This window comes from Pyrgilauda ruficollis, unplaced genomic scaffold, assembly GCF_017590135.1.
Source record: "Pyrgilauda ruficollis isolate IOZ18807 unplaced genomic scaffold, ASM1759013v1 scaffold88, whole genome shotgun sequence".
NCBI lineage: Eukaryota > Metazoa > Chordata > Aves > Passeriformes > Passeridae > Pyrgilauda > Pyrgilauda ruficollis.
Window position 1 is genome coordinate 853,966 of NW_024530821.1, and position 25,097 is coordinate 879,062.

General features: G+C 48.8%; 1 protein-coding gene across 1 annotated transcript in view; it reads right to left on the reverse strand.

The window, feature by feature from the left end:
- The window catches only part of PTPRA (protein tyrosine phosphatase receptor type A), a 119,470-nt gene that overhangs the window by 92,352 nt on the left and 2,021 nt on the right, over positions 1–25,097 (reverse strand). The gene's annotated exons all lie outside the window — the stretch shown is intronic.

Consider the following 25,097-nt stretch of genomic DNA (forward strand, 5'->3'; position numbering starts at 1 on the left):
TTATCCAAGTATTCCAAGCTCAGATGGAGGAAAACCAGCTTGCAGAAGATAGGGAGATGGTCAAGGAGAAGACTGAAGACCACAGCTGGTATTTCAGGGAATAACCCAAGTTTACACAGCCTGTTAATACAGCAGCAGTTATTTAACAACAAAAAAAAGAGTCTTAAATTGTTCTGTTTTGCAGAGAGGACACCAAAGAACACACACCACTTGGCCTGAAGCTGGAATGATCTCATTTTCTGCAAGATTTTACATCCAAATCTGGACTGCAGGACTTAAAAATGCCCTTATTTTTGGAGAGGAAAGTGAAAGTTTGTGAGCAGGAGCCAGGTACTCATCAGGCCAGACAGCACCAGTGGGGAGAGAGGACAAACCTCTGGACAGCACAAACCCTTCTGGAGGCCTGGAACAGGGAAAGGTGCCTTCAAAGGCTCCTCTGCTCATGAAAACAGCCCCAAGGTAGAATTAGGAATGTATCAGTTAAAGCATCTACAGGAGTGAGAGTGGCTCCTCTGGAGCTGTGGGCATGTTGGCAAGACAGGAAAACAATATTTCACCAGGCTGGGGGAGAGACAAGTGAATTATTCCCTTGGCAACCAGCTTTATGGGACTTGGTTCTCTCCTCAGTTATTCATATTTGGCTCCTCAGTTACTTTCTGTAGGACTCCTCCAGTTTTAGATCTCATTTTCAAGTTGGTTACATCTTCCACGTGCTGTGCAAAGCACAGACAGGCAAGGTGCATTTTTTAAGGTGAGTCTAAAACAGCTGAAACCACCTGTACTGTGGGAATATCTGGCAAAATTCAATGGCCTCCTCAACAGAGCAAGAGAAATGCTCTTTGTTCTAATGTTTTATTAGGGTATTAAAGCCTCACACAGAATGAGCACCCAAACCACCCAGGCACAGCAAAGGCAGCAGCAGAACGGATGCCTGAGAGCTCCAACAGCAGCTTCCAGGTATCCCTTAAACATTTTGGTGAAGCTGATGGAGACTGCCAGGCTAGAGAGCACCACTGAAAAAACCAACATCCTCACATCCAACATCCCTGGAAGTGTCCAAGGCCAGGCTGGATGGGGATTGGAGCAAGCTGGTTTAGTTGAAGGTGTCCCTGCAACTCATCTTGGAACTAAACCGTCCCAAAGACCCTTCCAACCCAAACCATTCTGTGTGTCTATGGATTTAAGTTGGAGAAAGGAGATACTTTCTGCAGGCACAGGGAAGGAGCAGCAGAGCATCTTCTCCTGGTGGTGCAGCAGTGTTCCCTGGACACCCACTCCACCACTCTGCATTCCCCAAGAAATAATCCAGCCTGCTCGCGGCCATGTGGATTCCCAATCCGGCTCTGCAGCAAAACAGGCTCCCTCTAATTATCCCTCAGCCTGATGACATCTGAATGGTGGAACAGAAGCATGTCAGAGAGACAAAATGAGAGAGTGTGAAAACAAGCCTGTCTCCTTTCTCTGCTCACACCGCAGGTCCCAAGCGCACGAGGACTCGCTCCCGCCTGAGTCATTCCCAGCAACGCTTCCCAACCACACAGAATTCCCACGCAGGAGGCTTTTTTGGCAAAATTTTAAAAATGAGAGGGCAGCAAGAGTGACTCTGGGACTGGAAGGAGCAACAGAGTGATGAGAAGGACCATCATGTCCAGCAAGAGTGACTCTGGGACTGGAAGGAGCAACAGAGTGATGAGAAGGATCAGTCGTGTGTATGGAGCCTTATTAGAAGTAATTTATATGCAAGTAAAACAAATATCCCCCCCACTTTTCCAGGAAAACGCTGAATTCCATACTGATTTACATGCTTTCCAATCTCATTGACTTCAGAGGGATTGCCTGTGGTAGGAATCACCAGGCTGTGGCCTCCCAGCAATAGAGTAATCCCTTCATATTCCCCCTTTCAAAAGCCCCATCATCCAACCAGGTGCTGCAGCTCAGGCCCCGTGAGCCGAGTTCCAGCCCTGCGGCGACGCTTCTCCTCTCCCTGCAAAATCCTGGCAAGGGGGGGAAAGGGAAATAAAAGTCTGATGATGGAAATGCCTCGTGGAGCATGGCTGAGCTGGGGAGAGAGAGGCCCAAACCCTCCTTCCACCTAATTAAATCCAGATCCAAAAGCTGTTCTGATCCGAGTGCATTAAGTATTTTTGTTAGGAAGGGCAGGGATAAATTAACTCCTAACTCTGGCCCTAATCTTTTTTTTCATTGTTGTTTTAATTCTCCCACTTCCTACGATTTCAGCGTTTCCTTGTGATAAGGAGGAGCTCTGGTTTGCTGGCTCATCTGCCCCTTTTCTCCATGGCATCAGGGCAGATGCTCCCCCCAGCCAAGCTCTTCAAAATCCCAGGACCTGCTTCTGCATTTACAAACATCGGTGCAAAAGGCAACTGCTGACCCCACTCTTTTGTCACAGCTGTTATTTACAGCACCACCAGCACGCTGGAGAGATGATAATAAATGTTTAATGGTCCAGTAAACACCAAGGGCTTTATCTCCAGCCCATTTCCAAGCCTGATCAAATATAATAATCCTTTGTATGTCTGTCTGCCGCTTCCCTGGCTTCCTATGGGATGGGAAAAGATGGACAGGGCTGCTCTATATTCAGACATGATAAATATAGAGAAAAAGGGGTTAGTTATAGGGACATAAATATTTTCCCTGCTTCCATATAAATTCTTTGCTCCCAGAAGGTCAGGATTATCCACCAACCTGTTGGACCTCAACTTCTATACAATACAGAAATGCAGGCAGCATCTGCCTCTAGGATTCAATGCAGCAGTTATAAATAACAGGAATATTACACAGAGGAAGTGGGGAATATGTGGAGGAAGCTGAGAGAAGAATCATCCACTTGCAGACTGGGCAGATAAACCACTTCCTCAGATCTGAAATGGAAGATCTATTCCTCCTCCAATTATAGCTGTGGGTCCATTACTCAATATTCCCTCTCCATGCAAGTCTTACTTATCTCATAGAGCCTCATCTCTCCCAGATGACACTGTAAATGAGTCATTTGACACATTAAAGTGAAGCAGTTAGGGTTTTATTATGCTATTACACATCACTGTGACAAGCTTCCCTAAAGACCTGATCCTAAATCACAGTCCAGTTCTGGTTTGGAAAACTGGTCCTAAATCACAGTCCAGTTCTGGTCTGGAAAATTGATCCTAAATCACAGTCCAGTTCTGGTTTGGAAAACTGATCCTAAATCACAGTCCAATTCTGGTTTGGGAAACTGGCTCTAAATCACAGTCCAGTTCTGGTTTGGGAAACTGGTCCTAAATCACAGTCTAGTCCTGGTTTGGAAAACTGGTCCTAAATCACAGTCCAGTTCTGGTTTGGAAAACTGGTCCTAAATCACAGTCCAGTTCTGGTTTGGAAAACTGATCCTAAATCACAGTCCAGTTCTGGTTTGGAAAACTGGTCCTAAATCACAGTCCAGCTCTGGTTTGGAAAACTGATCCTAAATCACAGTCCAATTCTGGTTTGGGAAACTGGCTCTAAATCACAGTCCAATTCTGGTTTGGGAAACTGGCTCTAAATCACAGTCCAGTTCTGGTTTGGGAAACTCAACACAACTCAGAGATAAACACATGAGAAAAAGCCACCTGGACTCTGCAGGTGAGACCTCCCCCACGTAGGGTTGCACCTATTCAATACACAGGCTCCAGGAGCCACACCTGTTCCACAGGTCTCCAGACCATGTTCAAGGTTTGACTTCTTTTTTCCAGCCTCCAAATGAGCCCCAAAATCAAGTCCTGGCACTGGTGAGGTCTTCTGATCCAGCCAAAGCCACCTGATTCTACCAACACCAGCACTTCTTGGCTCAGGTGATGGGAGAGACCTGATTCCCAGTTTGATCTGGTCAAACTGGAGGGTCTTCTAAGGCTGATCCATGCAGAAGATGAGGGATCAGGGCAGGATTATGTAAACTAAGGCTCGAGGCCAAAATAAAGGAGCCTGGAGGCAGGGCTGTCGTCAGGGCGTAGCTCAGCTGTGCCTCCACCACGCACCAGCCCTTCCCTCCCTCCCTCTTTCCCTGGGACATTTTCACTCAGCATGGCCAGGAGACTCTTGCAGAGGGGGTTTGAAACTCCCAGAGCTGCCAAAAACGTCCAATTAAAGCCCAGTGAGAGCTCATCATAAATCCACCCCAGTGAACCGCAGCCCTGCTCGGCTGCCTTTCTGGGTGAACCCAAAAATCCTGAAAGCAAAGACCTCCCAGCAATTACACCCAAAAGGTTTCCTGTCTCTGCACGAATCTTTGTTTGCTTTGGGTTTTAGTGGTAGATGGGAGCACAGACTACAACTTGTGGGAGATAGGTTATTGCTGCTAAAGCAAAGAGCCTTTTTCCTTCCCTCCCTGAACAGACAGAGCACTAAAAACGCTGCTCTGAAACAGCTTGGTCCTGCATTCACAGATGGCAGCAAAAATTAGCATTATTTATCAGTGGCTTTAGTCACTTTTTAAAAGAAAAGCAGATAAAGGAAGACATGCACCTGAATTAAAGCTCCTTGCCCTTTCTTTTGCAACTAATACTTTAAAATGCAGCAGGGAAAGAGCATTTTGCAGAGTTTTAGGAAACCACACTTAAAAAAACCCACCAAACATTTACCCAAGAAGGAGAATGAAAACAAGCAGAACAATAAGAGTCACGGAAGTTTGCTCTGAGGAGACAGCTGGGAAGGTGAAAGGAGGAAGCAAGCGAAGAAAACACATAGCATAAAGATAGAAATTAATCCAAAACAGCAGGAGAAGAATTATTAAGCCATTTTACATTCTTACAGCAAAGGAGATGTGATCACACAGTGCTGTTCCATGCCAAACGTAGCTGCATTTGTGCACAAGTCACACCCCTGCAGAGGGCTCAGCCCAGCCCTGCATCTCCTGAGGACCTTGAGCTCTGTGTCTCAGAATCAGTGGTGGAGATGAGAAGAAACTTCTGGAGATTGTCTGCTCCAACTCCCTGCTCAGCAGGGTCACAGAGCTGCCCATGACTGTAAACACAGAAATGCTGAATATTCCCAAAGATGGAGACCCCATAACATCCCTGGGCAATTTGTGGCAGCACCTGGTGACCCCCACAGCCAAAATGTGTTCCCTGATGTTCAGAGAGACCCTCCTGGGGTCAGTGTGTGCCCGTGGCCCCTTGTCCTGTCCCTGGCCACCACTGACAGAGCCTGGCTCTGCTCTCTCTGCACCCTCCCTGCAGGTGTTGATGGACAGGGATGAGGCCCCTGGAGCCTTCTCTTCTCCTTCTGAGCAGTCCCAGCTCTCCCAGCCCTTCCTCAGGGCAGAGATGCTCCAGCCCCCTCCCTGGGCTGTCCCCAGTCTGTCCATGTCCCTCTTGTGCTGGGACCCAGTGCTCCAGGTGTGGCCTCCCCAGTGCTGAGCAGAGGGGCAGGATCCCCTCCCTGGACCTGCTGGAGGTGTTTTGTGTCACACAGCCCAGGCACCACTGTCCTTTTTGGGCACTTTGCTGCCTCAGAGTGAATTTGGTGTCCAGCAGGATTCCCAGGTCCTTTCCTGTCCAGCTCCTTCCCAGCTGGGTGGGCCCAGCACAAACTGGTGAGGAATTGCAGGGAAACAGCAAATGCAGGAAAAGAAAAACACTTGTAAACCTCTACAAAATCTGCTGTCAGACAGGGAAGCTCATCACCAAAGAGCTTAGTTCAGATGAAGGACAAATAAAAAAAGGAACAGAGAGCATCATATGATAAATAGGCATCATTTTCTCCAGCAGTGAAGCCTATCCTCGCTGCAAGAACTTGCCATTTCCTCCCAGCACAAATGGATTACTCATGGACAGAGAAGTCGGGAACAAAATTAACTCTTGGAGCTCAGTGTGTCCCAGGAGATGAGCTCAGTCCCAGCCTGCTCCTTCCTCCACAGCACACAGACCAGGAGCCTGGTGGCCTCTTTGATTGCTTCCATCACCACAATAATTACTTTAATTTTTAGCTTCTTGATTTTGGCAGAGACTGTCATAAAAGCCGAAGGAAGAACAATTAAATGTGAGAATTAAGTGAAATAAGGTGCCAACAGGGTTTGGTGTCTGCCCCTCTTCCCTTAAGTGGGGTGGAAGATTAAGTGCTCAGCACATGGGCTCCTGAGAAAGCCTCCAAAGGGAGGCACCCTCAGAAGAGATCCAAAAAGCCTTTTTCTTAATAGAAATAATCTAGAACTTGCCAAAAACCCCTAAATCCTGCAGGACTGGAGGGATGGAGTCTTGGCTTCAGCTCCCACGTGGGCTCAGCAGTACAAATCCACTTCCCACAGCCCAGGGAAAGCAACCCAAAGTCTATTCTGTCCTTCCCGTGGTGCTGGGCAGCCAAAATGAGAGTCACTCCTCCAGAGAGTAGAGAGTGAGCTGATTTATGGACTTACCAAGGAGGGAAGCTCTGATCAGGGTCCTCTTTTCAGGGTTCTCATGTGTTTTACATTACGTACTCATTGAGGAATCCACAAGCATTCCTGCTGCCCACAATGCTGAGAAGAGGGACAGGACACAATTCCTGCCCTTTTGTGTTATCACCTGCTCAGGTTTGAGTGGCAAGGAGGGATTCAGCACCTCTGTTCCTTCCACACAGCCAGACAGTGCTGCAGGTTTCTCACCAGGGATCAAAGCAATGGGGACCCAACACCTCCACCAGCAGCAGCTCAAGAAGCTCCCAGTGTTGGCTGCCCAACGAGCCCAGCATCCTGGGATCACAGTCCTCATCCTAATTTTTTATTTTAAACAATATAGTCATCAAAAATTGTCTCTTGCTCGAAGGCCAACAGCGGCATGACAGCCACATTCCAAGTTTTCTACTCATTCATGAATTCAAAAGTCAGGCTGAGCAGATGCACCATTAAGTCCAGTTTCCTTATTTTTGACAACACATGTAATTATCCCCAACTTCAGAGACACAAACTACTCCTGGAGAAGTGACTTGTCAAACAAGGAGATGACAGAGGCAGCAACAAGAGCCCACTCACCCTGCCACTGGTCTCATGTCTCACAAAATAATTGCCTTCCCACCCAGAACTAAAGGTTACAACTACAGAGAGAATGAGTCAAGCCGGAAAGACATATTTTAAAAATGGGAAAAAATGGAACAAAAAAAGTTTTATGAAAACACACCAGCATGTGTAAGACAGGAGGGAGACCATTTCTGCATTGCACCTTGTTTGCTCATGCTTTGTCTCAGCTGCCAACCACAAATTAAATATCTCAGTTAAAACTTTGCTCATCTGGTACCTTTAATACTTACACAGTCACTAGAAACTGAACATCTGTTTTGCTTTGAGGCTTTCAGCAGTGACTCAATGTTATCTGCAGCGTTGGACTGCTGAAGATGAGTATTCCTGAGGTTTTTTCCCCCCTCCCACCCCACTCCTAGCAACAGGGCTTCTTGCTTTGGGGAGGAAATCAGCTGACAAAGTTGGGTTATAAAATCTGCTTGACATGAGTCGAGGAGGAAGGGCAGGACACAGAGAAATTTCATCCTCAGCTGGAAACAACCCAGCTGAGATCTCCACCAGTGAGTACCTCAGCTCCCTGGGATCGATACACCTTTGGCTCCCAGGCTCTGGAGAAGCAGCAACCTCCTGCTGTGTTTACAGCCAGCTCGATAAACACAACACAATTAAAATCCCTCCAGCAACCTCTCAGTGTGTGCATCCCCCCCCCAGGGCTGTGAGCAATCCCAAAGCTTTATCTGGGATTTAACCTCCGGGCACTGCAGAGAGCTCAGCATCACATCTTCATCAGCAGGGAGGTTCCTGAGGTGGAGGAGTAGATCTGGGAAGAGGATGCAGCAGCAGGAAATATCCCAGCACCCAGAGACCCAATTAACTGGCTGCTAGAGGCCACCAGCATCCTATTAGCAGGGTACACGCTGTGCCTGCACAAAGGCATGCCACGCCTGGGAAAAGGACTTCAAGGATAACATATTCTGAGTGTGTGTGCCAGGGAAGAGCCTGGACATGGTCATCATCTTGTCCTGCTGTAAGAGAAGGGATCTGGGCAGTATCCAAGCCAGCCCATTGTTAAAAGTAATTTCCCTGCTGTGTGCTCAGGGATGATCCTGCTGCTCCTTCAGGGAGGGGGAATTTTCCCTGGAAGGGCATCAGACAAAGCAAATCCATAGATCTTCCCTTCACCTCGCCAAATGGTGGCCATAAAACAGAGCCAGGTGTCAGAAAGGATACTCAGGTTGGCTTTATGGGGTTTCAGAGAATCACAGAATATCCTGAGCTCAAAGGGACCCAGCCAGGGATCATCGAGTCCAGCTCCTGTTTCACCATCTCCCACCTCTGAGATGGGCTCACACAGAATCACCCAGGCCCCAAAGGACCTCCAAGATAACTGAGTCCAGTCCGACCCATCACCATTCTCTCAACCAGACCAGAGCACTGAGTGCCATGTCCAGTCTTTCCTTGAGCACCTCCAGGGATGGGGACTCTACCACCCCCCTAGGCAGTCCAGTCCAGTCCAGTGTTTTATCACCTTTTCGATGAGGAATTTCCTGCTAATTAACAACCTGAACCTCCATTGGAGCATCTTGAGACTATAAGGGGTTCACTCAAAGGGTTTTTATGGCCCATTTCACCCTTACATACAGATAAAGGGCACTGACATTGAGGATTCAGAAGTTAACCTGCTGGAAGATAAGGTTCAAAGGGAAAGCTGAGAAAATCCCTACTCCTGGCTCCCACCCCAGCACTGGAAAAGCTTTTCTCTCCTTCAGTAAAATTTTAAAACTGAGTGTGCACAGGGACAGCCTGACACTGTCCCATCAGGCAGAAGAGACCCCATCTGAGATCTTCCTAATTCAGTACCTCCAAAGCAACTTTCTCTCCTTCAGTAAAATTTTAAAACTGAGCACAGGGACAGCCTGACACTGTCCCATCAGGCACAAGAGACCCCATCTGAGATCTGCTTAATTCAGTACCTCCAACAGCAATCAGCAGCAGGTCTAGGAAGCAAGGTCAGACCCACACCAGTGTGTACCATTTCCTCCCCAGGACACTTCCCAGTCTTCAGCACTGACTGCTTCTACCCAGGGATCTTTATACCTTCCTTCCACCAGTTTATCCAGTCACCTCCCTGATCCATGTCAGTTTTTAAGCATCCTACAGAAAGTAGCAGCACAGCTTGCCCAGAGAAGCTGTGGCTGCCCCTGGATCCCTGGAAGTGTCCAAGGCCAGGCTGGACAGGGCTTGGAGCACCCTGGGCTAGTGGAAGGTGTCCTTGCCCATGGCAGGGTTTGGAACAAGTTGGTTTTTAAGTCCCTTCCAACTCAAACCATTCTGTGGTTCTGTGATTAACACGAGGTGGAAACTCTTACAAACACAGACAGTACACAGGGGGAGGATGTGCTACCAGGACATCAACGTCCAAAATTCTGATCCCCAGAGCTCACAAAACTCCTCTGAGCCCTCTCCCCAGAGCTTTTACAGGGCTAACACACACCACAGTGAACAAGTGCTGCCATGCAACTCTCAGGGATTCAAACTGGGCTCCTCATCAGAGGCTCTGCGGGCAGCGAAGCAGCAGAACTGGTTTGGAAAGGAGAAAAGGAAAGAAAACACAGATGACTCTGATAACATGTCTAATTAATAAAGCATAAACGAGACGGGCTGGTTCAGGCTGCGCGTCCCATCTGCTCTGCCTTCAGTCAGGATGGTTCCCATCCCCAAAAGCACAGGTTTCCATGCAGATATTCCCACATGCTGACAAGACAGGGATGTGCCTTCAGCACCCCAGCACAAAAGCTCTGCTCTGGCATTCCTGCACATCCCTGAGCTTTTTTTTTTTTTAAGGAAAGAGGGATGAACAATAAAAAATACGAGTGCCCAGCATGCAGAGCATGGTTTGGGACACCAAGGCCATATCCCAGACACCAAACACTAGAGTTTGGTATGAGTTTGCCATAACTTCATGGTCATCAGTCCTCATAACCTAACCTACCAATAAAGTTTTACCCCAAAACAGTCATTATGTTTTGTTCTGCTCTGCTTTAAGCAACTCTGCAATCAAGTTGTGTGAATTTCTACAGTGTAAGTGCTGATTTATAAAGATTTATTTGAGGGTCTGACAGCTCCCTAAGGCCAGCAGCTAGAATTATGATTCTAGAAGCTGAGGTTTGGACAAGGTCTTGATCTCTGCATCTTTCTGGTCCTCCTTTTGAAAAAAATAAGCAGAGAAGACACACACAGTAGAGTCCCAGTAGTGGGAAACATCCAGATACTCTCACAAATGTGCATCCAGTCCCTAAAAGCTTCAACAAAAGAAAAAAAAATAGAGAACAAAAGGGAGCAACAGGAAACTGGTGGTCAAGCAGTGCTGATAGTCCTGGTGCTTGCTGAGGACAGGCTGACTCATTCTCCCCAGTTAAAAACCCAAACAACACCAACACCAGCCAGCCTGCTGGAGGTGGGAGTTCATGGTTTTTTCAGGTTTCATTGCTATGGGTGGATTTAATGAAGATGGAAAGCTTTCAGGCAGGGTAAATCCTTCAGAGGTAGAGAGGAAGGTACAGTCAGTTCTGGAGAAGCTTCTCCTGTATCAACTCATTAATGGCCACACCAGCTGCTGGCACCTGCTCCTGAAAAACCAGCAAGAGTCAGGTTCTGAAAAGATAATCTGTTCTATTCTTTTTCAAAAAATGGGGCTGAATGAGCAACATTCTGTTGGGAAAGTCCACACCACACCTCTGATGACACAGAAGAAAGAAACCAGCCCGGCACTCCAGCCAGCCAAAGGGGGAACACCAAGGCTTTATTAGAGGAAAACCTTGAGGAACTTGGATGCAAACAAGCTCACCTCCACCTGGGATGCCAAGATGTTTCCACTGCCTTCATACTCAGGAGCTGTGAACATCATAAAGGTCTGATCTGCACTTGAGGAAGGACCAGGGAGGATGTGCCACGGCAGAAGCAACCCTCGCCCAAGCCACTGGGTTCCAAATGTGATTTTCTTCAACATTGCTACATCCAACCCCTGTAGCTTGCTCCAGCCCAGCTCCTGTCCCCACACCCCTCAAAATCCAACAGCAACAAACAGTGGGGAGCTGCTGCTTGTAAATCAGTTGCCACATCGAGGACGGTCACATATCGCAATGTCAGAGGAACAACAACGCGGCGATGGCGAAACCCTACGGCAGAGATTTGTTCTCCAGACTCAGAACTAAATGCAGACAGCTCATGTGGGTGGCTGGAACTTCATCCCAAGAAAGCCAACCAACACAGGAAGCCTTAGCTGTGCTGGAATAGTCAAGATTTAAGGCAAACTACTTAAAAGCAAGCAGCTCTTCTCAGGAAATGGACAATGAGTTGCTGGCAGCATCCTGGAAGCCTTTCCTCTGACAAAGAGCTGGTTACTGAGGAATGGAGTTAACTCAGGTACAGGCACAAAATAAAAGGCTGAAGTTGAACTGGAACTTGCTGACTAAGCTGAGCTGGGCTGGGGGGGCAGGGGAGATCCGGGCAGCAGCCGGTGCTCTGGAATAGGCATGGAAACAAGTTTCCACGGGAGCATGAGCATGTTCCTCTAAAGTCAGCTGTATGAGATCATCTTGTCCCCCTGAGTATGCTGTTTCCTAATATTTTGCCCAGACCAATCACAAATGTCAGGAGCAGTGGTTGGGTCTGTTGGTTTGGTTTATTTTTTTGGACTACCTTGAGTCCCCACAGAGGCTGTCGAGGATGAGAACTGTAGACCCTGTTCTGTCTTTCACATTACAAATGCAATTACCTCTGCAGCCTGATTGCAGTGTCTCCTGTCAGAGTGATTCTACAAGAGGCTGGAAGAACAGCTTGCCTTTCAAAGGGAGTTAGGAACATTCCTGCGAGTCCTTCCGTGCCCTGTGGTCACGTGCTGGTGAAATTTAAGAAAAGCATGTGCAGTCCCAAGGGAAGAGCATCCCTTGGAGAAAGCTGTTCTTACAGCCTTCAAAAAAGGATGTGAGGAAATGCCCTTGCAAAGTACAAAATTTCCTGGGCAAAAATCTGCTTCTTCTTGCTTTTCAATCCTCTTCCCCACATAATGAAGAAAAAATGTCACTGAAAGATGATTTTGAGATGGAAGGGACAGTTTGGAGATAGACAGGCTTGTCCTACCTGAGAGATGTGGGACTGAGCAAAGCAGAGATAACATGAAGATCAGTTGGACTCCTCTTTCTAAAGGCAGCAAGCATCTTGGATTTGTCTCTTGGATAACTGCAAGTGGAAATTAGCACTACAAGCTAGAAACATCTGGAGATAGGGTGTTAAACAAGACAGTGTTGGTGGGCCACATCTGCTTCCCACATTTTCCTTTCAGCCTAACCAGAGGCAGGAGTCAGACACTCAGGGCACCCAACAGAGCCGGGAATTCTGTGCTGGATGATCCCACATTCCACTGCCACCAGGTGAGAGCTCACTTTTCCTCACTTCCCACCCCAAACACCCCAGAACCAGCTGTGCCAGGCTCTGTGTCAGCCCCAGTGGGACACAGCTCGTTTGCCAAGCTGCCAAAACGCTGGCCTGGCCAGGGTGCTGTGCCAGAGCACGCCAAGGTAAGCAAGCTGAGCTGCCTTACTCACCACCAGACGTGGTCCAACACGTGCAGAAAGGAGAGATCAGACAAAGAAACTCTCCAAAACAACACCAGCTCCATCTTACATCAGCTCACCCCTGCCATGAAACAACTCATCCGCTCTTTGCACCTTCATTTCCTTTTGGCACTGGGGCAGCAGCACTCCCTGCTCAGCCAGGGACTGATGGAGGGGCCAGTGCTGCTGCTCCAGGGCCACAGAGAACACCCAATTTGGACAAGACAGGGCTTGACCCCCCAATTATTAAGCAGGAAGTGGGAATATTAAGTGCAGATGTTAATGGTGAAAGAGGGACAGCTGTCGCTAAGGTGAAAGGAGGGTGGAAAGACAGGATTGAAAGAGAGTTTGGATTGGATATTAGGCAGAAATTGTTCCCTGTGAAGGTGGTGAGGCACTGGCACAGGTTGTCCAGGCTGTCCCATCCCTGGAAGTGTTCAAGGTCAAGCAGAATGGGTCTTGGAGCAATCTGGTCTAGTGGAAGGTGTCCCTGCTCGTGGCAGGGGGTTGGAATGGGATGGTCTTTAAAGGTCCCTTCAACCCAAACCATTCAGTGATTCTGTGACTAAACCACTGAGTTCAGCTCACAGCATTTGAAATCAAAGATCACAAGGTTTTGCAGATTATTATTAAACATGGAAGTCCCTGCAGAATTCTAGGAAAAAATTAAAGTGTTGCTTCCTCAGCTGGCCATTACCTAAAGTGGCCTGAATGAGCCCCATTTCTTAGGGAATAAATCTCTTTTGGACCAAGCAATAGAGAACTTGAGTAGGAAGTGGCCAGCATCCTTAGGCACATCAGACCTGTTCTCCAAGCAAGAGACTTCAGGCTTAGGGCATTTCAAAAGCCAGCATTTCTCAACAAGTGTGGAAGCACTGACTCCTCCTTCCATTTCCCACCTATCCCCTTTTCCCTAGGGACAGCAGGCAGCCTGGTGTGACACAATGGGAAAAACCCCAGTCCCTCACCAGGCACCAAATCTCCGAGGAAGGCAGGCTTTGATAAATGGGAGGAGAGTGGCAAGTGAAGGAAAGTTCATGGAAGAGAGGTCACAGAAGACAGGAATATTAAAGAGTTTCAACTCTGCAGCCAGGAAACACTTAACAAATAGGCATCTTTGCACTCAAAGCTACTAAAAAACAACCCTACCCAGAGGAAAGAAAAATAACAGATGTGAGAATTAAGTGGGCAAGTGTTTGTTGTTAGTGTGATTTTGTCCACAAAGACCATTTAGGGGACAGGTTTTCAAAAGCAGAGGATGTTTGTGGCTTTAAGGCCAGGTTGGATGGGGCTTGGAGCAATCTGGTCTAGTGGAAGGTGTCCCTGCTGGTTGGAATAGTTGGTCTTCAAGGTCTTTCCACCCCAAACCATTCCATGAACAGCAGCAACACTTGGGAGCCCTCTGGCACAAAGCTTCTGAGGTGCCTGTTCAACATCGCTGGGCTCTGACAAAATTCAGTACAAACAAGAAGGTTTTTCTCAAGTCATCATCTTTCTGTTGCTTCCAAAATTGAGACCTGCACGAGCTCAGTGTCTCCATCTGCACATGTGCAGTGCTGGAGCTCAGGATGCTGCAATTCTGGGTGCCAGGGCACGGGGGGAGAAAGGAGGGTTTGGCAGCTGGAGGCCAAGAGGGAAGGAAGAGATAATCCAAAAAATAAGTAATGAGTTTAGCTCAAGAATAGGATGGCCCAAAATTGCTCCCAAAAATAAATTCAAGTGGTTCTTAGGAGCAAGAACAGATGTAACCACCACATTTATTTTCAGTTCCTCTCCCCAAAACCATCATTCCCAGTGTTCCCCAGGCCTCTTGTTTCTCTCTGGAGGTGGATCCAAGGAGCTCTGCAACCTGGGCATAGCTCAGAGCAGACATCTGGGGTCAGACCCAGGATGGAAATGACTGAGAATGTCTGAAGGGAGAATGTAGTTCAAATGCTTTGAAAGGTTTGGAGTGTTTTATTCAATGTTTTGACTGTTTCAAAGTAAAATCAGGGCCCAGCTTCTAAAATATATATGAAGTAAAACCATCAGCAATGAGAAAAATTTATTCTAATGTAACATCCAACACCACAGTTTGACAGGGTCATTTGGAACTGCACATCAAGTGACCACAGGCAAATTGGGATAGCCAGAGATGCTTCAGACCTGGCTGAAGGGCCACAAGAGGGTCATTGCAAGAGCTTCCTACAGGAAGGACACAAAATCCCATCCTGTCTTTGGCAAAAACCACTGTTACCTGAGAGCTGGCCCATGGATGGAACTTGGTAGCCCAAGTCCAAAGGTGGGTTTGTGCCACAGCACCTGCCAGAGGCCTTGCAGCCTCCCAGGGCTTGACACAGGATTGGTTCTCCAAAAAACCCACCCAAATTTATGAATCCAGTGGCTGAACTCTGAATCTCCCCAGGGCAGAGCCTGCAGGACCTTAAATAAGGATTTCAGTCAGGACAGGGAGAGACAGAGAGGCCTGAGCTCTGCATTCCAGGTGCTCCCTTGGGAAGTGTCACAGCATCCCAAAGGAGCTGAGCTGCCATTTGTCACCTCCACAGCAAAACAATCCTCCTGGAAATGCCCTGTGCCAACAGCCCAGTCCTACCAGAGAAGACAAAGCTCAGGAAATGCTTGAAGAGGTCAGCAACAATTCCTGTAAGAGGCAAAATGGAAAAAAAAAAAAAAAAAGTGGAAGTGGCAATGCTGTTCCTACCCCTGGGCTTGGGATCTGATGGCAGGGCTGGGAGCCTGCCTGAAATCCCATTCTGGAGGGGGACATGGAATGCACTGCCATGACCATCCAAGGGGCTGGAAGCAGCTGAAGTGGCACAGAAAGTGTTGGATGTGGGATGGGACCAGTCCCAGCCATGATGAGCGTGGCAGAGGTGACCTTTCCATGCTGGATTGAAAAGCCTGGAATAACAGCATGCACCTATGGAAGCTGTAACTGCACTACCCCCCGTCCTTCATTAGTTAATTACTGACATTTCTGCAACTCCACTGCCTTAATGAAGCAGCAGGGGAGGGAGAATTCAATATTAAATATAAAGAAGTGATCTCAGCTGGGCAGGGATACCTTCTCTGGCACAGCTGGGTGGAATTTCAGGGCTTCAGGAGCTCAAATTCCTTTAAATCCATGCCACTTTTCTTGGCCTGTGGGGCACTGAACAGCCTAAAATGAAATCCCCCTGCACACACACAACATCATGAGCTCCCTAAGAGGATGAATCCTTAAAAGCTTCAAACCACAATTTTAAAGATTCTCTCCCAAACTGAACCAAATTGTAGCCTGTGAGATTTGCACCCTTCAAACACAAGAGAAGCTGTGGCTGCCCCTGGATCTCTGGAAGTGTCCAAGGCCTGGCTGGACACAGCTTGGAGCACCCTGGAATAGTGGAAGGTGTCCCTGCCCATGGCAGGGGCTGGAACCAGATGGTCTTTAGGATCCCTTCCAACCCAAACTATTCCATGATTCAACAATTTTATGGAACCCTGGTATTCTGGGCAGCAAAAGGCAGGAACTTGTTTTGTGCAGCAGAGACAGTTTAAACCGATTAAACTCCAAGATTGGTGTTCTAGTCTGCTGTCATGTCACCTCCAGTGAAGCCACAGCCACCAAGCCAGACCCCACCTCTCAAGGACCTCTTCCCACAGCAGCTAAACACACTCATCTCCAAAGATCCCACTCTGGGAACTCTGAATCCATCCTACAAAAACAAAACCACTCCAAATAACCCATGCCAAAGCAGCTGAGCGAGTATTGAGCAACTGCAAAGTTCCTGGCTTCCTAAAGACACTCATGATCTTGCAGTAACTTCAAAAAATCCCAGTGAATGGGTCAATTCCTGGGTTTGGATGTGGGGGAGCTCAGTTTTCCCAGCACTGCTGAGGCTGCCTGGCTGACCAGGAGCCCTGGCTGAAGTTTCCAGGCAGTTACCATCAGAACTGGTGTGGCTCATCCCTGAAGCACTTTTTCCCCTCAGGACTTTCCACCTCTCCCATCCACTTGTGCAGAGTTCCTCGTTCTCTGTCCACCAACAAGAGCAACTGTCAGAGGACAAATTCAGTTTCTCAGCCCTGAAGTTCAAAAGAGGGGTTTGTTCAGTGGCTGGGCTTCCTGGCTTTGCTCCAGGGGGTTGGAGAGGGAATGGGATGTTTTTGGAGACCCTAACTGCACATGGTGTAATTCCCCAGTGGAAGGCAGGCTCCAAGCTCTGCCAGCATCTTGCCTACAATTCCTCTTGCACTTGGGACTGAACCATTTTCAAAAATGATAAGCAGAAATGACCTGGGTGATGAGTGAAGGGCTTTGTTCAAGTTTTCAGAGAACAAGAGCCATAAATCTTCTACCAGCTACTGAGCTTGTGTTCCACAGGAGCCAATAAATGTGGATCTGCAGGACACTGAGCACCCTCAGACCCCCTTGATAAGGGCAATGGAGCTGGGGAAGGGTCTGGAGCCCCAGGAGGGGCTGAGGGAGCTGGAAAGGGGCTCAGCCTGGAGAAAAGGAGGCTCAGGGGGGACCTTGTGGCTCTGCACAACTCCTGACAGGAGGGGACAGCCGGGAGGGTTGGGATCTGCTCCCAGGGAACAGGGACAGGAGGAGAGGGAACGGCCTCAGGCTGGGCCAGGGGAGGTTTAGATTGGATATTTGGGAAAATTTCTTCATGGAAAGGGTAGTCAGGCATTGGCACAGCTGCCCAGGGCAGTGTTGGAGTCTCCATCCCTGGAGTGATTTAAAAGCCATGCGGATGTGGCACTTGGGGACATGGTCAGTGGTGGCCTTGGCAGTGCTGAGGGAATGGTTGGACTCAATGATCCTCGAGGGCTTTTCCAACCCAAACAATTCCATGATTCTATGATACACATGGGAATGCAGACCAAGCAGCACCTGGCAAGATCAGGCCCAACAAAGTGGTCCAATAAACACTGACTTAAAGCTCCACCTAAAACACTCTCTCTGCTGGGCAGAGGGGCCCTGCAGGAAATACAGCAACTTTGGAAAGAGAAAAGAGCTTGCAGGGAATGATGCTGGGGCTGCAGCCCCTCCATGGAGAAAGCACCACCCTCACAGCACGTGCCTGCTGTGGAACCTGCAGCAGCATCTGATGCTCCATCCCATGCTGCTCACTCAGCTGTGCCACAGAGGAAACAGGGACAGAGGGCTCCCAGGTTCCCCTTTTCTGGCTGCAAACAGGATGAGCTCCAGCTGAGGATGTATCCTTTTAAAGCAGCTCCCTGCATTTCACAATTTATCTTCAAGTTTCTACAAGAAGAGGGCAACATATGGGAAGTTACATAAACTCGAACAACCCCCACAGAATATCCTGAGGAAAAAAAAAGCAAATACCTCTGCACAGGCACAGAAGTTGCTCTAAAACATTTTAAGGAAAGTGAGGAGTAAATCCTTCATTATACCATGGATAAAATGTGGATACAAAGAAGCAGTATCAGGTACTCAGGTGCCTCCACAGCCTCCCCTGGGAGGATCAGGAGATGTGTCACCTTTGTGGAACACGCACATGTATCACCAGGAGCTCCCCTGCAGCCCTGGCTGAGGCACATGAGGCCCCACAAGGACCCTCACAACAGCCACCAAGAGGGATGAAGACACTTGGAGACCCTCCAAACCATCCTAAATCCTGATGGATCCAAGGTGGAAAACGCTCAGGCAACCACTAGGTTTGTCATCCTTTGAGGAGCCTCGGCTGAGGAGGGGATGAGAGAGATGAGAATTCATGACTGCACCTTTTATTTAACTCTCAGGAGAGCAGAGATTCACCTTAGCCCTTCCACAGCTGCTTTTCTCTCTCAGCTAGCCTTTTCCTATTTTATTATCCCTGTTTTTATTTGTATGGATGTTGGATTCTGGAACTCCACAGCCAGAGCTGAAGCACAGCCCCAGTTCAAGCACAAACGGCTGGGCCACAGATTTCACCTCCAAGTACCTGCTGGAGTCAAAAAATAACTCCCACACAACCACTGAAGGCCAAGAAAGGTATAGAGAGATGATAAATGAGTTGGCTGAATACAACTCCCTGGCAGAAGGTTGGAGCCAGGTGGGTTCAGACTCTGCTCCCAGGGAACAGCAACAGGACAGAAGGAAACGGCCTTAAGTTGCACCAGGGGAGGTTTAGATTGGATATAAGGGAACATTTCTTCATGGAAAGGGTTGTCAAGCACACTAGATAAGATTAGAGAATAATTGAACCCCTCTAATCCCAGTCTCAGTATCTAAAGACAAGCTGCTGCCACCAAGTCACCAAAGTTGCCACCTGGCATTTTCACCCTGCCACCAGAACGAGGATACAAATTCTACACAGCAACTGGGATTAAAAACATCTATTTGCCTGTAGCCAAATAGGTTTAAAGTCTCCTCAAGAGAAAATCTCGAGGATTATCCATGCTTTCCAATTTATTATTCATTTCTAACTCATCTCTGTTCATCATCATTTAGGGCATGGCATTAGTGTCTGCTATGGAAGGGGTATGAAACTGCAGCATTTGGAATGAAGTTGTGCTTCTGAGCCCTCAAGAGTGGCCAGTTTGCAAGAGAGTGAAATCCAGAGGCTCTGAGACACGCCATGTGTTCAGCAACACTGGCAGACACATGTGAATATATTTATTTTCAGGCTTCTCAAACGCATCCACATGAGCTTCGCTTCTGGAACACGAGTGAGATGATTATCTGCTGGTGTGATAAAAACACGATTCAAACGGTAAAGCAGCAGGAAAAGTTTTGCATGCTGGCCTGCCACACAATATCACCAGCAAAATTTATGGTACCTCTCGACCTGCAGGTCGAGAGCCAGGATATTCCTGTGCTGAACGTGGAACGGGAGGCTGCGCTTTCCCAGAGCGCTGCTGGAATCTTTATCAACCACTAAAATGCTTTATTTTAAAAAAAAACAAAACACCACACACACAAAAAAGCAAATCCTGTTCTTCATACTTCTTCTCTTACTCAGTGAGATTTACTTATTAAAGGGTTCCAGTCTTCTAGAAAGCTCTAACAGCATCAGGACTGGGAGATTTGTCCCTTTTTCCTCCTGGTTTGGCTGAGCAGCCAGACCTGAGTTCCTTCCTGGCTTTTTTTGCCACCTATTTCCCTTCTTTGGCTGGTAATTTCTTCCTCCAGCCCTGTTGCTCCTGTCTCTGCTCCAGGGCTGGATCTGCAGTGGGTATAGCTCTGTATATAACTCTATATACAGAGTTTTTTGGGATGGAGTAAGAGATGCCTGGCTGGAAGCAAGCAGTATTTTGAGCTGGTTGCAATCCCACCAGATTTCCTGCCTGCAAAACCCTCTGTGACATGGACCACACCAGCACTAACACAAATTAGTCCTATCAGCCCTGAGGTTGTGACTGAAGTGTTTGAAATCCCTAGAGGAGGAACTGACACACTACCTCTAAAAATACAGGTGGAAAGCAAGGGATGGAGCCCACACAATGCCAGGGATTTGAGGATCTGCTGCTTAATTGGCAAGTTCACCACTGTGGCCTGTTGGAATGAGTCCAGAGGAGGCCACCAAGATGATCAGATGGATGGAGCAGCTCAGCTGGGAGGAAAGAGAGAGAACTGGGATTGCTCAGCCTGGAGAGGAGAAGGCTTTGGGATGACCTAACTGGGACCTTCCAGGACCTGGAGGGAGCCTGTAGGAAATATAAAAAGAGACTGGAGCAACTGGAGAAGGGGGAATGGCTTCACATTGAGAGAGAGCAGATTTGGATTAGATATTAGAAAGAAATTGTTCCCTGTGAGGGTGGGCAGGCCCTGGCACAGGGTGCCCAGAGAAGCTGTGGTTGCCCCTGGATCCCTGGAAGTGCCCAAGGCCAGGTTGGACAGGGCTTGGAGCACCCTGGGACAGTGGAAAGTGTCCCTGCACATGGCAGGGGGGTGGAAAGAGATGAACTTCAAGGCCCCTTCCAACCAAACCATCCTGTGATTCTGTGATTCCATTATCAGTGCTCCCAGAGGACAAGTGAGGACGGCTGGGTGTCAGTTTTGGGGAGAACCTCCACAAATTCTCCTTTGGGCAGATGATCTCCAACTTCCTGGGGAAGAGCACTTGAGCACAGACCCAGGGAGACATCCTGCCCTCAGCAGCCACACCAGGAATTGCTGCTCTCCTCAGCCCTGGAGCAAGGTCACCACTGCTGGGGTGGAGCCCAAAGCCAGCTAACCCCCTGGGGTTTTGATCGTCAGAACAATCAGAGATTATTTCGAAACATCAGGCGTGATATGGGAGGACAGTCATGCCAGGGGGGCTGGTTCAGCCCCAGAGCAATCCAGTGCTGATTGATTCACTGCTCATGCCTACATCCAGCCTTCCTCTCACCTATTACTTAATACACAAAACCTACAAGCTCCAACAGGCCAAACCCTGTTTTTTAGACAGGTATGCTGCTGCAGCACCTCCACAATGAGCCTACAGCACACCTTTACTGATGGAGTTTGGAGTGCCAAGAAGTGTCTTGGACCCCCAAGTTATGAATCCAGGTCTTAAAACTCCCTGTCTAAGCAGCATCAATCAGCCAAGGTGTTTGCTGGTCAGGTATCAAGCCAGTGAAATCCCATTTTCTACCAGCTGGGATTTCCAGGCTGGACATTTCCCATTTCCACTGCCTCCAGGACTCATCCTGAAGAGATGTTCATGGCCTCAGTGCTCACAAACCCATCAGCAAACTCCAAACCTGCCAGAGCCAAGAAAGGCAGCTGGGAGATGGGCAGGGGAAAGGCAGCTTCCCACTGGAATTCATCTCGTGCTTCCTGGGTAAACCAGGAAGCATGCCCTGCACCTCCCCTTCTTCAGACATGCAGGGATTTGGGGCAGGGAAGGGATTTGGCTGGGTTCCCTTCCCTCCACAAAGGAAGGCAGAGCAGGGATGTCTTCCTGGAAGGACCAGAAAATAGCAGAGGATCGAGTCAGACTGCGGGGCAGGATGAGGAAGTCCTCGTTATGGCAATAAAAAGGTCTCAAGTACTTGGCTGGGGTGCCAGGAATCCACCAACAGGCTAGGCTGGCTCAGAAGCAGCTTTTCACATCAGTGCAGTGAGAACATTTCTGTTTATTTGTTCCTCAGCGTCAGCCAAGAAGGAAGGAGGTGCTGCTCCGTCCCTCCCCTCACCACACTTGTCCTCAGCTCCCTGTAACAGCAGAAAGCTTAAAATTGGTGACACCTCCACCTCCTGCTCCCTCTTACCAGCCTGGAATGTTTGGTCTCACAGACAGGTTTTAATTTTGCCTCAGAGGAGGGATGGCACGACCTGACTCACGTGGAAAAGGCAGAGGTTACGCTCTCGTCTGCTCCTCTGAAGTCAGAGAACTCTTGTTTTCCATCCCAAGCCCAAATTAGTGCTAATTATTCCATGCAAAATGGAGTTGCTTCAACAGGAAGGAATTAGGACAACAAATTATTCTGGAATAAAGAGTCGCTGCTGCCTAAGCAAGTGATCTGTTTGTTTGCACAGAGAATAAAAGGAGCATTCTCAAGGCCAGGTTGGACAGGGCTTGGGGCAACCTGGGCTAGTGAGAGGTGTCCCTGCCTGTAGCAAAGGGTTGGAAGGAGATGAGTTTTAAGGTCCCTTCCAACCCAAACCATTCTCTGATTCTCTAATTCTTCCACAGAAGAATTAGAAATTAGAATTTGGGGAAAAACCAGTAGTCCCAATTTTAAAAAGATTTCCAACCTCCATTCCTGTCACAGTAGACACCAAGGTGTTCTGCATGACCAATATGCCAAAACCCAACCCACACTCAGGTGTTTTGACTGCCACCATCAAAACTGCAGCTGCCATGAACACAGAGGTACCACACAAGCAACCACAGCACGGCGGGTTTGAAAGCTGTGACTGATGCTTCCAGCCAGGAGAGCTCTGATTTGGGGCAGGGAGAGAGGGAGGTGCAGGCACACACCCTCCTGCAGCCCAAAGGAGGGTTTTCTCTCCATGGAGACACAACCCTCAAACCTGCAGGACATGTGGCTGTGGAGATGCATTATTTGAATGCTCTGGCACAGAATCGTGGAATCACAGCATGGTTTGGGTTGGGAGGGACCTTAAAGCTCATCTCATTGCAACCCCCAGCCATGGCAATGGGTACCTTCCACTAGGCCAAGCCCTGTCCAGCCTGGCCTTGAACATTTCCAGGGATGGAGCAGCCACAGTTTCTCTGGGCAACCTGTGCCAGGGCCTCACCACCTTCACAGGCAAAAATTTCTTTCTGATATCCTGTCTAACCCACCCTCTGGCAGTGGGAAGCCATTCCCTGTGTCCAGTCCCTCTATCCCTTGGTCCCCAGTTCCTCTCCAGCTCTCCTGGAGCCCCTTTAAACCCTGGAAGGGGCTCTGAGCTCTCCCTGGAGCCTTCTCCAGGTGAGCACCCCCAGCTCTTCCAGCCTGGCTCCAGAGCAGAGGGGCTCCAGCCCTTGGAGCACCTTCATTGCTTCTTCTGGAGTCACTTTAAGTCCTTGTTGTGCTGAGGACCCCATCCTTGGACACAGCACTCCCCACCATCACCTCCTCCCTGCACAAACACAGCAATCCCCTTCCCAGAGGGGCAGCCCCCACCTTGCTGTACTACAAAACAACTCATGCTGCAGAAAAAAAACACGTAAGGCAACATGGAGCAGCTGTGGAAAGCAACATGGGGAGTTGTAGGACTATGGTGGGAGCCTGGAGGTGACATGAAAAGCATCCTAAAGGGGTTAGACAGACAAAAGAATGAATGAGCTGTCTCTTCACTAGTGCCTGGGCAGATGTATGTGACAGTGACAATGTCCATGGATCCCACCACATGTTTCCCACAAGCTTTGACCACACGGAAAAGTTTCAAGTGCTGACAGGTACCACTGCTGACAGTCCAGCCACGTGAGCTGCATCAGAGAAAAAGGGTTTCCAGAGTATTTGGGAGTTTAATGAGCAGCAAACACTCGTGATGAAAGCCACTCTACCCACTTACAAAAACTGGAGACATCAGGAAGAACAGGATTGCACCAGCCTCTAGCGATACCCAGGACCAGCTGCTCCAGAGGAAGATGCAAGAAATCATTCTGGACAGCTCAGGAATCACTTGCTTATCACTAAATCTCTTCCTAAGCCCTTCAGATAGTGATTAAGCACAATGGTTCATACCCTATAAATTAAATATTAATCCTCCCTAATGTGACTTCGGATAACCGCACGCCCCGCTCCTTTTCCACCCCAAACCACATAAACACGACATACAAAACCCAGCAGCATTCTGTGATCCAGCCAGAGCCTCCTTGGGCTCTGAGCCTTGAAGGAAACCAGCTGGATCCCACTGAAATCAGTGGAGAAAGAGTTAAGAGCAGGAGATGAATCAGCCAGTGCTCCAAACACGGACATTTCCTACCTCTCTGCTCAAGTGTCTCTTCCTGTCCGCAGGCTTTGGGGATGCTTATGGACCTGCTCGCCTTCAAATGACTTCCATCATGAGAGGAAAGCCTGGGGATTTGTTTTATTTCCAGAGGAAAATGCGATTTGTGAATGAGCCCAGAGAGCAGCCGCCAGGGATGACCGACCTCCTGCCCCTGTCACACCAGGAGGGGAGGACCAGGCAGCAGCTGGTGCCACTCCCGACCCTATGGAAGCACTACAGGTGCTCTGCTCCACAGAAAATATCCCATCCCACACTCCCCAGTGTTTTCAGGCATCACACAGACCCCAACAGTGGTCACACAGCCTCTGAGTCGGGATCTACCACCCTGCTGGAAACACAGAGGGCTGGAGCAGAACAGATGTAGGCTGGCAGCAGGAGGAGACAGGGAGAGGGGGAATTCAAGCCATTCATCCACGAGGATGTTGATGTTGGACATGGACCAGTGTCACGGAGCAGCACAGAGATGCAGTTATTTGTGAGGGATGTTTCAGGAAGGCAGGGCTGTGTCTCCTTAGTCTGGGAAAAACACAGCAGCACCAGCGCCCTGGAAATGGGAAATATCTATTCCAGCACCTCTCAGGATCCCTCACTGCTTTCACAGAATCCCAGTCATTCAGGTTAGAAAAGACCTCCAAGATCATCACAAGTCCAACCTGGAACCAATCCCCACCTTGTCACCAGAGCAGAGCACTGAGTGCCACATTCAGCTGCTCCTTGGACACCTCCAGGGATGATGACTCCACCACCTCCAGCCAGCTGTAACCAACCAGTTGCTTTAACCAACTGTTTTAATAAAGATCAGGCAAAAAACCCTGCAGCTCCCCATAGGCACTCCCCCAGGAAGCTCTCCAACAGGGATGGAAAGAGACACGTGGAATGGGAAGGTGGCAGTGCCCACTTTCTGCCCAGCACAAACACCGAGTCTCTGTCTCCCCAGCACCCCCAGGTCCTAGGGGATTTGGGGTCCCTGTTCCCCAAAAACCATCTTGCCTCTTCACCTGGCCACAGCAGAAGCCATCTGATAGCTGGCAGTGCCATGACCATCCCTGTGATCCCATTCCTCCTCCCAGAGCTCCACACCAAGCCTGTTTCCCAACCTCTCTGGGAATAACAGCACGAGTTTGCATCT